Source organism: Nanorana parkeri, unplaced genomic scaffold (assembly GCF_000935625.1).
Source record: "Nanorana parkeri isolate BGI_ZX_2015 unplaced genomic scaffold, ASM93562v1 scaffold1703, whole genome shotgun sequence".
Taxonomy (NCBI): Eukaryota; Metazoa; Chordata; class Amphibia; order Anura; family Dicroglossidae; genus Nanorana; species Nanorana parkeri.
The window spans coordinates 250,506-263,796 of record NW_017307971.1 but is presented as its reverse complement, the minus strand read 5'-3'; the positions used below and the strand labels follow the sequence as shown (position 1 = coordinate 263,796).

At 45.9% G+C, this 13,291-nt stretch overlaps 1 protein-coding gene across 1 annotated transcript in view; it reads left to right on the top strand.

Moving 5' to 3' along the window:
- Positions 1-10,360: 10,360 nt before the first annotated feature.
- The window catches only part of DZIP1L (DAZ interacting zinc finger protein 1 like), a 38,830-nt gene continuing 35,899 nt past the window's right edge, over positions 10,361-13,291 (top strand). Inside the window, exon 1 of the mRNA XM_018571224.1 lies at positions 10,361-10,443. The gene's annotated coding sequence lies outside the window, so the exon portion shown is untranslated. The remainder of the gene's footprint in view (positions 10,444-13,291) is intronic.

The following is a 13,291-nucleotide window of genomic DNA, read 5'->3' as shown; positions in this document are numbered from 1 at the left end:
CAAGGCAAGTCAGGCGGCCGCCTGAGGGCGCTGCAGGGTGAGGGCGGAAAAAACAGGGCATTTTGACAAGTACTTGTACTTGTCAAAATGCCCCGATGTTTGCGCTATGTTTTTTTTTCCACTTACCTTCTGTGTAGAGCAGCGGCGAGTCAGCGCTGGTCTGGTGGGAGGAGCTCCAGGTGGGGTCCTAATTTAGCTGTCCGGCGACTGCCAAAGGATCCCGACACGCGTGGCACCTCAGGCAGTCGCCGGCCAGCTAAATTAGGACCCCATCTGGAGCTCCTCCCACCAGACCAGCGCTGACTCGCCGCTGCTCTCCCGTGCCGAAGGTAAGTGGGAAAAAAAAAAAAAACCATAGCGCAAACATCGGGGCATTTTGACAAGTACTTATCAAAATGCCCTGTTTTTACAGGGGTTCGGGGAGGGTGCGCAAAAATGCACCTTGCCTGTGTAGGCAAGAATCCTAGCAGCGGCCCTGCACACAGTGCCTGATCCTTACATACAGTGTCCGATCCTTACATACAGTGCCTGATCCTTACACGCAGTGCCTGATCCTTACATACAGTGTCCGATCCTTACATACAGTGCCTGATCCTTACACGCAGTGCCTGATCCTTACATACAGTGTCCGATCCTTACATACAGTGCCTGATCCTTACACGCAGTGCCTGATCCTTACATACAGTGTCCGATCCTTACATACAGTGCCTGATCCTTACACGCAGTGCCTGATCCTTACATACAGTGTCCGATCCTTACATACAGTGCCTGATCCTTACACGCAGTGCCTGATCCTTACATACAGTGTCCGATCCTTACATACAGTGCCTGATCCTTACACGCAGTGCCTGATCCTTACATACAGTGTCCGATCCTTACATACAGTGCCTGATCCTTACACGCAGTGCCTGATCCTTACATACAGTGTCCGATCCTTACATACAGTGCCTGATCCTTACACGCAGTGCCTGATCCTTACATACAGTGTCCGATCCTTACATACAGTGCCTGATCCTTACACGCAGTGCCTGATCCTTACATACAGTGTCCGATCCTTACATACAGTGCCTGATCCTTACACGCAGTGCCTGATCCTTACATACAGTGTCCGATCCTTACATACAGTGCCTGATCCTTACACGCAGTGCCTGATCCTTACATACAGTGTCCGATCCTTACATACAGTGCCTGATCCTTACACGCAGTGCCTGATCCTTACATACAGTGTCCGATCCTTACATACAGTGCCTGATCCCTACATACAGTGCCTGATCCTTACATACAGTGCCTGATCCCTACATACAGTGCCTAATGCTTACATACAGTGCCTGATCCTTACATACAGTGCCTGATCCTTACATACAGTGCCTGATCCTTACATACAGTGCCTGATCCTTACATACAGTGCCTGATCCTTACATACAGTGCCTGATCCTTACACACAGTGCCTGATCCTTACATACAGTGCCTGATCCTTACATACAGTGCCTGATCCTCACACACAGTGCCTGATCCTTACATACAGTGCCTGATCCTCACACACAGTGCCTGATCCTTACATACAGTGCCTGATCCTCACACACAGTGCCTGATCCTTACATACAGTGCCTGATCCTCACACACAGTGCCTGATCCTTACATACAGTGCCTGATCCTCACACACAGTGCCTGATCCTCACACACAGTGCCTGATCCTCACACACAGTGCCTGATCCTCACACACAGTGCCTGATCCTCACACACAGTGCCTGATCCTTACATACAGTGCCTGATCCTCACACACAGTGCCTGATCCTCACACACAGTGCCTGATCCTCACACACAGTGCCTGATCCTCACACACAGTGCCTGATCCTTACATACAGTGTCTGATCCTTATATACAGTGACCGATGCTTCTGCAGGGAGGGGAGACACACAGGAGAGAGGACAAAGAAAAAGAGGGATAAAGGTGAAGAGAGACAGACAGGAGAGAGGGAGGGATAGAAAGAGAGAGAGAGAGAGAGAGAGAGAGATAGAGACAGACAGGAGGGATGGAGAAGGAAGAAATAAAGAGAGGGGGAGAGAGGGAGAATACAGAAAGATAGAGAGGGGGAAAGGGGTAGAGGAGAGAGAGACAGGAGAGGGAAGATAGACAGGGGGGGCGGGAGAGAGAAGTAGAGGGAAACAGAAGGGGTGAGAGAAAGGGAGGGAGAAAATAGAGAGACAGGAGAGAGGGTAGATAGAAAGAGAGGGAGAGGGGGAGTAGAAGGAGCGGGAGTAGGTAGAGAGGAGTGTAGACGGAGATATGTCCAGTACTCGGTTAGTAGCAGCACACACCTTTCTCCGCGCATGCTCCGTGTGTTGTGGGTCGGGATGGCGGCTCTTCGCACTCTACACACGGAGGACGTTGTTGGTTACCATGGTGACAGCTTGGCTTCATCCGCTGTGATCGGTTACACATTGATGAGGAGGAAGCTCGTCGTTCGGATAATCCAGAGTTCACCGTCAGGAGGTAAGAGAGCTGATCGCTTTAGAGATCGGGTGATGGGTGAATCCACAGAGGAGGGATGTTACCCTCATACACAGTGATTGTAGAAGTCAGGTGTACAACTGTCATGGGTGTGATGGGCGGTGTGTCGGGTTTGCTGTGTTGGTATAAAGTTCTTTATGTTTGCAGTGAAGTCGTCTATTATACCGGATCAATATATCGATGTATTGGATCATGTATACAGAGAGCTCTGATCACATGACTCGTATTCTGGTTGATCCGGGTTGTTGGCTCATTGTTATGATCAGGAACATTTCCTCAGTTCTCTGACCTGCATGCTCATTATTATATTCTTATATTTGTAAAAGACACCCCACTCCGATCTAATGACGGGTCCAGTCATCTCTATGTACTCTGCGGAGGAGAGTAGCGGAAACAATCGGTATGAAGTGGAGATAAAATGACAATGTATAAAGATATATCAGATGCATCATTTGTGTTTGTATTTGTAACTGTTATTGAGGAAAGGATCATGTGAAAAGGATGAATACAGTGAAATGACTCCAGCAACTCAGTGAATCTATTCCATAGTGGTGTACAACGTTCTGGTCTGTGGTTCACCTTCCGCTTAGTGAATTGAGACCATAGTGTTGTACAACGCTCCGGTCTGTGGTTCACCTACAGCTTAGTGAATTTATACCATAGTGTTGTACAGCGCTCCAGTCTGTATTTCACCTTGAGCTTAGTGAATCAATCCTATAGTGTTGTACAGCTCTCCGGTCTGTGGTTCACCTTCAGCTTAGTAAATTGAGCTCATAGTGTTGTACATCGCTCCGGTCTGTGGATCACCTTCAGCTTAGTGATTTGAGACCATAGTGTTGTACATCGCTCCGGTTCACCTTCAGCTTAGTCAATCTATACCATGGTGTTGTACAGCGCTCCGGTCTGTGGTTCACCTTCAGGTTAGTGAATCAATTACATGGTGTTGTACATCGCTCCGGTCTGTGATTCACCTTCAGGTTAGTGAATTGAGACCATAGTATTGTACATCGCTCCAGTCTGCGGTTCACCTTCAGCTTAGTGAATGGAGACCATAGTGTTGTACAGCGCTCCAGTCTGTGGTTCACCTTCAGCTTAGTGAATTAGGACCATAGTGTTGTACTGCGCTCCGGTCTGTGGTTCACCTTCAGCTTAGTGAATTGAGATTGTAGTGTTGTACAGCGCTCCGGTCTGTGGTTCACCGTCAGCTTAGTGATTTGAGACCATAGTGTTGTACATCGCTCCGGTTCACCTGCAGCTTAGTCAATCTACACCATGGTGTTGTACAGTGCTCTGGTCTGTGGTTCACCTTCAGCTTAGTGAATCAATCCTATAGTGTTGTACAGCGGTCCGGTCTGTGGTTCACCTTCAGGTTAGTGAATAGAGACCATAGTGTTGTACAGCGCTCCGGTCTGTGGTTCACCTTCAGGTTAGTGAATAGAGACCATAGTGTTGTACAGCTCTCCGGTCTTTGGTTCACCTTCAGCTTAGTGAATTGAGACCATAGTGTTGAACAACGTTCCGGTCTGTGGTTCACCTTCAGCTTAGTGAAGTAAGACCATATTTTTGTACAGCGCTCCGGTCTGTGGTTCACCTTCAGCTTAGTGAATTTAGACCATAGTGCTGTACAGCGCTCCGGTCTGTGGTTCACCTTCAGCTTAGTGAAGTAAGACCATATTGTTGTACAGCGCTCCGGTCTGTGGTTCACCTTCAGCTTAGTGAAGTAAGACCATATTGTTGTACAGCGCTCCGGTCTGTGGTTCACCTTCAGCTTTGTGAATTGAGACCATATTGTTGTACAGCGCTCCGGTCTGTGGTCCACCTTCAGCTTAGTGAATTGAGACCATGGTGTTGTACAACGCTCTGGTCTGCGGTTTACCATGTGCCGCATGTCCTGCCTGCACCCTGGGCCAGCAGGTCACAAGGCAGATGTTACTTATAACTTATTAATGACTATATGATATAGACCACCTACCCCCAGCCTGTATTATATATTTGCAGGAATTCAGTTCAGGACCAGCTCAGGTTCCTGCTGTAATACAAATAACAGAATGGTCTGTGAGGTGGAAATTAAAGTAATATTAAACTCTCAAAACTGTTTTGCAATAATGAATCCAGCTCAAACAAATATACAATGCCCAGCAAAGTATTTCTGTTCATTGCTGACCATGCAAATACAATCTTCATGTTTCTGAACAGCTCCAACTATATCAGCTCAGCTTCCCTGAACTTCCTGTCCAGTACAAGATCATAAGAAACGGCACAATCTCCAGCAACTGTTCATCTACTAGATTGGAGAAGGGGGAGAGGTGGCCAGGGAAGCAGGGAGTAGCTTGCCTTGCTGTGTCTGTGTGTTTGTGGAGACACACACAGCTTACTAGCACACATAAGGGTGGCTCCATAGAACTCTGCTTGAGAAAGGAGGCACTCTAAAACAGGACATCAGGACCAGTGCTCAGGGGACCAGCTGATTCTGCAGGAAACTGAAACTTTTCAGAATCAACAAGCAGCATCCATTTCCTCTCTAGAGCCAGCTGTGCCCGCCCCCTCCTGTGTCAGTGCTGGAGGAACAGAGAGGAGAGGGGGGAATCCCTGCGGGGATTGGTGACTGACAGTCATTACTCTCTGCAGGGAGAAGCCATGAGCCGGACGATCAGTGGTTTTTGAATGCTCAGTTCTCGAGCTATAGATTTGGCATGTGACAGATGTCACACTCCAGCTCAAACTATTGTAAGGAGTACATTTTCCTTCCCCAATAGTTCTCCTTTTGGGCCGGTTCACACCACATCGCATGCTGGCCTGCTTCTTCGTTCAGAGTCAGGAGGGAGCGTGGCGGTGCATTGAAGTTAACTGGCACCGCAGCCACACCCCCCGCCCGAAGTGAGATCGCCCGCACCAGAACGCGTGGTACATCAGTGCCTGTGTTGCGGCCCAGTGTGATCTGCAAAAATAGTGCTTGCAGCATTTCTGCAGATCGCACTGGACTGAAACGCAGGCACTGACCGCTCTGGAACGCACTGTTTGTGGTGTGAGTCGGTGTTCTATCAAGGATTGTGACTTTTGCCGGGCACATAGTCCACCGCCAAAAAAGTGAGCATGAGTATGTTAAAATGTGTGACCACGTGACCGGTCACACATTCCCCCGCCAAAAAAGTGGGTGTGATTAGGTTAAAATGTGTGGCCACGTCACTGGTCACACATTCTAACGCAGTCACAAACTTTGATAGTACACCGGCCCTCAAACCCTTTCTCAGAAGAGGAGAAGGTTATGAAATGCAAGGAAGGAGGGGGCGGTACTAGGAAACTGACTCTCATGGAGTAGTCAAATTTTCTAGCATGCTTAAAAACTCTACAAGTAAGCACTCCATGCTTTAACCTGTCTTTTTCAGCTGGTGACAGGGTCTCTTTAATATTGAATGTAAAGATGTATATATGCATATTAAGACTTTACGGGCCCTGCCACACCATGTCTGGACCAGATCTGCCCGTGTTTCTGCAAACGCGGTGCAGTGCGTTTGTGATGCGTTTGTTACGCGTTCCAGTGCGCCTTCTTTTGTCATTATGCAAATTAATCTCTTCCTGCTCCATGTCATAGTTTCTGTTGCGTTCCAGTGCGGTGCGTTTGTGACACGTTCAGGTGCGTTCTGGTGTGTTTCAGTGCAGGAAAAATGTGGCATGCAGCATTTTTTTCCCGGCACTGGAACAGACTGGATTGGTGTGAACAGAACCCGAAAATCACATACAAATGCATTTGGATGCATTTTTGGTGCGGAGGAAAAATGTAACGTACCGCATCTGATCCGGACATGGTGTGAATGGGCCCTCAATGACCAAATATAAAACATTTTTGATGGTGTTTCTAGTTGTTTACTAGCAGATCAGGATTTTCTATCACTGTTGAAGTTTCTGTGTACTTATCACCGTTGTTATGGCATTTGGCTGGTGGTCAGGGTGCCGTACCGCTACCTTCCAACACGCAGACATTTGTGGTTGTGGGACAATGACAGTTGTCCTCCTAACTTAATACAAAGAGCTTTCTGTTCCTGTCAGTTCGCTGGATGTCACACTTTGTTGGCTTAAGATAAGGAAATTCCGCAACGATCTGCTGGATGTCCCGAAGTTCCATACAAGAAATTTGCTGACAGCTAGTTGAAAATTGCAGATTTAAATCTGAGCCCCAGAAAAAAAACACAGATTATTGCAGTTATGTGTTAACCAGAAAATAAATGTAACTCTGAATGCAATCAGTGTAAGTACCTGAGTTTGAACTGAAATCAGTCTCTTGTCATCCCCTGTACTTTAGGACCGAAGGGCTATTATGGGTTCACACTGAGAACCCGGCCGGTCCGCTATGATATCACAGCGGCCTCTCCGGGTTCTAAGTGTGTAATGACAGATGGTGTCCCTGGTTACCTGTTAACCAGGGACGCCATCTATCATTAGTCTCCCGGACGCTCTGGGAGTCTAATACGGCTCCCCGCCGCCGAGGAGAGAAACACTTTCTCTCGGAAAGGTTTACTCTGTTCGATCGAGCAGAGTAAACCTTTCCTTGTGATCTGTGTTTTTCTTCTTTTTTTTCTTCTGACATGGGGCCTCTGGCCCCCCTAAGAAAAAAAAACACCATAGGAATGCATAGCTAGATTCCTATTGGCTATTTCACTTTGCAATAGCAAACTAGCTATTGCACCCGCCCACTGCTGCTGTCAATCAGCAGAGGGGGACCTGCAGTTCTCCATCGGGTCCCCCTCTGGTGATTGACAGCAGCAGAGGGCGGGTGCAATAGCTATTTTGCTATTGGCTATTGCAAAGTGAAATAGCCAATAGGAATTTAGCTATGCATTCCTATGGTGTTTTTTTTAATTTATTTATTTTTACGGCTGCAGAACCGCCCGGGCCAATAGAAAACAATTGGGCGGAGCTAGCTGTCACTGCTAGCTCCGCACAATTGTTTTCTATTTTTTTTCCCTACTTTTTAAACTATTTTTCTATTCTGCTGGGTACCACAGAGGTACCGAGAAGAATAGCAGAGCCGAATGCCGCTCAGTGGCATTTGGCTATTCACTCACTGCTGCTCGGCATCTATGAGAATAGGCCGAACAGCAGTACAAATCAGCCGTACAAGCCTGAAGTGAATAGCCTAACAGTGTTCGGCTCACTTCACTTCGGGTCAGTCATTCACTCGGCTGCCGTCGGCAGCTTAGTGAAAGACCCCTATGTATATTTTAATGGTGTATTCAATTGTTTGCCTACAGTTTAGATTTAAAGGATGACAGCATTTTTAAATACATTAACCTCCCTCGCCCTCTTCGGCTTATTCTAAGCTCTACGACCAGAAGCCATGACCTATGGCAGACGAGGTGGTGATCCCTTTGTTCCTCGAGCCATAGGCCCTAATAGAGAAGGTGTACACTTGCCAGCATGCAAGTGTTGTTAAAAATAAAAAAGGAGCTGAACTGTGGAGGCTGTGACCAGAAAAGACAACTAGGACTAGTCAACAGTAATGCCTACAGGCTCCCTGCAGTTGATCTGTTTGCCATTACTGACTTGCCATTCATTTTAATGCACAGGGGGATATTTATCAAAACTGGAGTAGGTAGAATCTGGAGCAGTTGTCCAGGGCAACCAATCAGCACCTCTCTTCAGTTAGCTCAGGTATGAATTAAAAATGAGACAGAGAAGCTGATTGGTTGCAGTGCAAATCTGCTCCAGATTTTGTCTGCTCCAGTTTTGATAAATGTCCCCATGTGTCTTTGTGTAGAGGTGGCCACCTTGGGTGAGGAACAGGTCTTTGCTTCCTTATGTCAGAGCATTCCCCCCTGATGGCTGCTGATCTGACGTCCAATGATCTGATGACTTGTAATCTGATAACAGGTGATTTGATGACCAATGATCTGATGACTTAGGGCTCATTTGATCGCACCGGACCGCACTGCAGGCACAATGTGCCCTGCGATCCCGTGCAGGCGATCGCATTGCGGACGGAGAGCGTGGCTACAGTGGCACTCACTTCAATGGCACGCCACACGCCCTCCAGCCCGGCAAAAAAGTGAGCCAGCCAGAATCGGAACAGAACGCACTGCTTATGGTGTGAACTAACCCTAATGATCTGATGACAGGTGATCTGTTGAGTTGTAATCTGATAACTGGTGATCTGATGACAGGTGATCTGATGATTTGTAATCTGATAACTGGTGATCTGATGATTTGTAATCTGATAACTGGTGATCTGATGATTTGTAATCTGATAACTGGTGATCTGATGATTTGTAATCTGATGACAGGTGATCTAATGATTTGTAATCTGATGACAGGTGATCGGATGAGTTGTGATCTGATAACTGGTGATCTGATGATTTGTAATGTAATGACAGGTGATCTGATGATTTGTAATCTGATGACATGTGATCTGATGATTTGTAAGCTGATAAGTGGTGATCTGATGACAAGTGATCTAAAAACTGGTGATTTGATGACTGATGATCTGACAACTGATGATCTGATGACCGGTGATCTAAAAACTGGTGATCTTATGACAGATGAGCTGATGACCAGTTATCTGATGACTTGTAATATTGCTCACTGCTCAAGGAACCCCTGAAAAGCTTTGGAGGAACCCTAGGGTAATACGGTATCCTGGTTAAGAAAGGCTGCACTAGAAGATAGCAAAGATTGCTTTACTTTTTGAGTTTAAATCCAATTTAAAGCTGCACTGTTGTTTAAATAAATCATAAATAAAAAAAATAAAGGTTGATATTTATTACAGGCGGTCAGTAATCATCACTGTAAATATAAATAAAAGAAATGTAGGTTGCTAAAGATATACAGATCTTCCATTTACAAAGGAATGCTGAGCATGCTGTACTGAAATCTTTAAGGGCCCATTCACACCTTGGTGTTGTGTTAAATGCATGATGCCATAGGTTAACGCACGCAATTGCACAGTGCACGTAGAGCGCGGTACTGTGTGCTAGGCACGTTGTGTTGCCATTCATTGGCATGCATGCGCTGCAACGTGCAGTTGTTGGGAGGTGCATTGGGTGCCATTCAAATAAATGGCAACATAATGCACCTAGTGCACGGTGCATGGCATCATTAGTTTACCGCAATTACATGGTGTAAATGGGTCCTTAGGCCGGATTCACACTCTTCCATTAGTTTTGAATGCCACCACAACACATTAAAGCAACACACCTGCATTGTAGTGCACCGTAATGCATGGCAGTAAGTTGCGTTCAAAAAAAGGGCTTTGCGCGATTTTAGGCACATTAGGATGCATTGGCAACCCTTTTCATTTTGGACGGGCTGCCTTAACGCAGCACAACAGAGAGCAAGTTTATGCACCACAGGGAAGTAAATGGGCCCTTAGGGAAGGCATTTAGGACAGGGGTGGGCAACCTCAGAAACTCCATCTGTGGTGAAACTACAAATCTCATAATGTCTCTTACTCTGGGATTCTTGCCTGTGACTGTCAAGAGTTTTGCAGTGCCTCATGGGACTTGTAGTTTTACGACAGCTGGCGTTCCAAGGTTGCGTACCTCGAGTTAGGAATTTACTGACATCAGGGAAATGTAAAAGGCTTGGTTTCCATCTCAGTACTTGTTTCAGCTCTCTCTGAACTCTCTGTCTAATGACAACACCACACTGTGTAATGCATTGTTATAGTGTATGCATGTCTATCCTCTTCTAATGTGTGTTAGAAAAGATGCAGCATGTGGTTATAATGACTCCGTGTGAAGGGAGCATGTGAGAACAGGAAGGAGCCAGGTCTGGTTACTGAGCAACATTAATCTATTAACCAAGGAATGCAAGCCCGGTATAAATTACACAGCCTGGTGCACACAGGGATGGAAGGAGTCAGATGTCAACAACAGTTGTCACTGCAGTATTTGGGCAGCTTTGATAATTCGGTATTATAAGGAGCACATTCATATTCAGGTAACCATTTATCTAACAAAAGCTGGAATACAAATCACATAGGATGTGCTAATGTAATATCACATTGCTCTTGGTGATAGAACAGTAACGTACCACAGACAGAGTTTGATCTGTCAGATTACTAATGATGTGCAGTGTAAGGGTACACCAGACTGGATGCAGTATGAATTTTGTTGATGTGCCTTATGATATCATCCAAGGGTGGGTGGGGATATGGCGCTGGACCACAGACTTTCTCTGGTCCAATAGGAGCAATATTTGGGCCTGATGACTTGTTCTGGCAGCTCTTCACAAAATAGGGGACCCTCCAAAGGAAAGGACAAATTGAGAAATCCATGTGAATGAAGACTAAAAAAGAGCACCGGGTAATCATCGCAAGAGTCAAAAAAAACCTTTAGGGCGGGTTCACACCGTTTTCCAGACCAGATCTGGTCCGGAAAATGGTGTGAACCTGCCCGCAGTTCCAGTGCATTCCAGACCAGACAAAATGAGGCGTGCAGTATTTTCTGGTCTGTACTACTCAGCTCTCCGACAACCACTGAGATACATTAAAACTTTTATTTTTGATCTTGCAGTTGTTGATCTGGGTCTGCTTCCTGGAATATGTGACTGCACATCATCTTAACGGGGGAAAATGCCCATTCACAGATGAGATTTCCCAGGATGGCACTGGTGATGTAGCCTTCCCAGGATGCATCTGTGAGGCCAGGGCTACATCACCAGGGCGCACTCAACCAGCAAGTGGAAAAACATAACATAACAGTAATTGTAAGTAAAAGCAAAATATATGCTTAAAGGACAACTATGGGGTAAGTGTTTTTCCCCATAGCTCTCCTAAGGATCACGGGAAGACCCAATCTAGAGTCCTCCCGTGACCCAAAGCTCATTATACCGAGACCCGAGACGGTATAATGAGACCCCCACAGCCGGGACGGATCCCGAATGTCGAGATTCACCCAGCTACGTGATTGACACCTGGCTCTGCCTACCTAGAGGCAGAGCCAGTTGTACCCGCCCCCTCCCCCGTCTGTTCCGCCGGTCAGCGCTGGAGGATCAGAAAGGGGAATCCCTGCAGGGACATGATCAAGAAGTGAGCGAGTGACGGTATCTGTTCGCTCACTTCCCGATCTATTGAGCCGACGTGTGACAGTTTCATTGTCACGCGCCGGCTCGAACTATGAGGTTGAGTGATTTTCACTCACCTCATAGTTCTCCTTTAACTAATAAATGTAAGTTGATTTCATATCAGCATGCAGAGCTACATGTTGATGTATTTTTTTTTAGTGAAAGGGGGTGAAAGTCTGCTTTAAAGCACATGTAAAGGGAGAAAGGAATTCAACATTGTCTTTTAGCTTTAGTAGATGAGCACTGTTGACTTTTAGTCTAGATTTGGAACAGAGAGTGATGTTCCCTCACACTAACCTCACACTCCTGAAACCCTCTATTATAGTGCACCTGTGCATTGCTGATTCAGGGCAAGGTAACAGTTGAAAAGCCTTTCTGCAGTTGATATTTTACATTTGTTGCCTTGCTGGCCTGTTCACCTGCCAGAGTCGACTCTACATCCCTGTGTTAGGCCCACATCAGAAGAAGAGGAAAGTGACATCTTTAAATATTTACCACTTACTGAGGGTGACGAGTGAACATGGTGGCAAAAGAGCTCAGGTATGCTAAGTATCAGCAGCTGGGGGACCAGTCTATCTAGCAAACCTGTTATGGTACCCTGAATGGGTAAAATACCCATTAGGTGTCCTCATCTCCCCGTAATTAATAATGACATTGACCACCAGTTCTGGGGGGCATACATGCGTCTACCAACCACCAATGTTGGTGATATTTTTTACCTCACTGGCACCAGTGCTGGGGTTATTATTGCGTCCACTGGCAGCCAGGTGCACACAGATTTTTACAGACATTCTCACTTATCTACCATTTCAGTGACACTTACAGTGCCTGTAGTGGTCAGTGTCACTGGAAAGGTGTCTGTTCCCTATTCTAGAGACCCTGGCAGTGTATCTAGCTTCTACCTATAGACACTGATCATGTCACTGGAATAAGAAATAGAGGGGAGCCAGCTGCACTGTCAGTGTCACTGGAATAGTGTACACACAATGCACCTGGATTCCACCCATCCACCATTCTGTAGACTCTGGACCTATCATTTAAGCCCCTGCCAGTTTTTAAAAGCACAATTTGGACTTACCCAATATAGCTCCTCCCCCTGCCCTGTACAGTGCCCTGCCCACCGTTTCAGGAATTGCAATTTCTAAAAGTTCCCAGGTATACATAGCTACATAGTTAGTCAGGTATTAAAAAAAGACACAAGTTCAACCAATAGGGAAAAAGAAGATTAATAAATAAACAGAAAACCTCCATAAACAGAATCCGATGGAATGCAAAAAACATCATTAAGCATGAATAAATGTCCTCCAATAGGTGAAAAAAATCCTTCCTGGTCACCTAAGACAATTGGATATTCACTGGATCAACAAGCCCATGTGTATTTACTATTAATAATATCCAGTTATATTCTGTGCATTTAGGAATGCATCCAGATGTTTTAAAAACAATTAACTGAGCAATCTAGAAATAATTCCTGAGGAAGCCTATTCCAGATTTTCACAGCTCTTACTGTGAAAAAGCCTTTCTGTATGTGAAGGTTAAACCTCTTTTCCTCCAGATGCAGTGACCTTAAATGAATAACGTTGCACCAAGTTCACTATATGGACCATTGATATATGTATACATGGTTTATCATAAACCTCCTTAAACACCTCTGCTCCAGAGAGAACAAATTAAGCCCAGCTAATCTTTCTTCATAGCTGAGCTCCTCCATGTCTCTTATGCG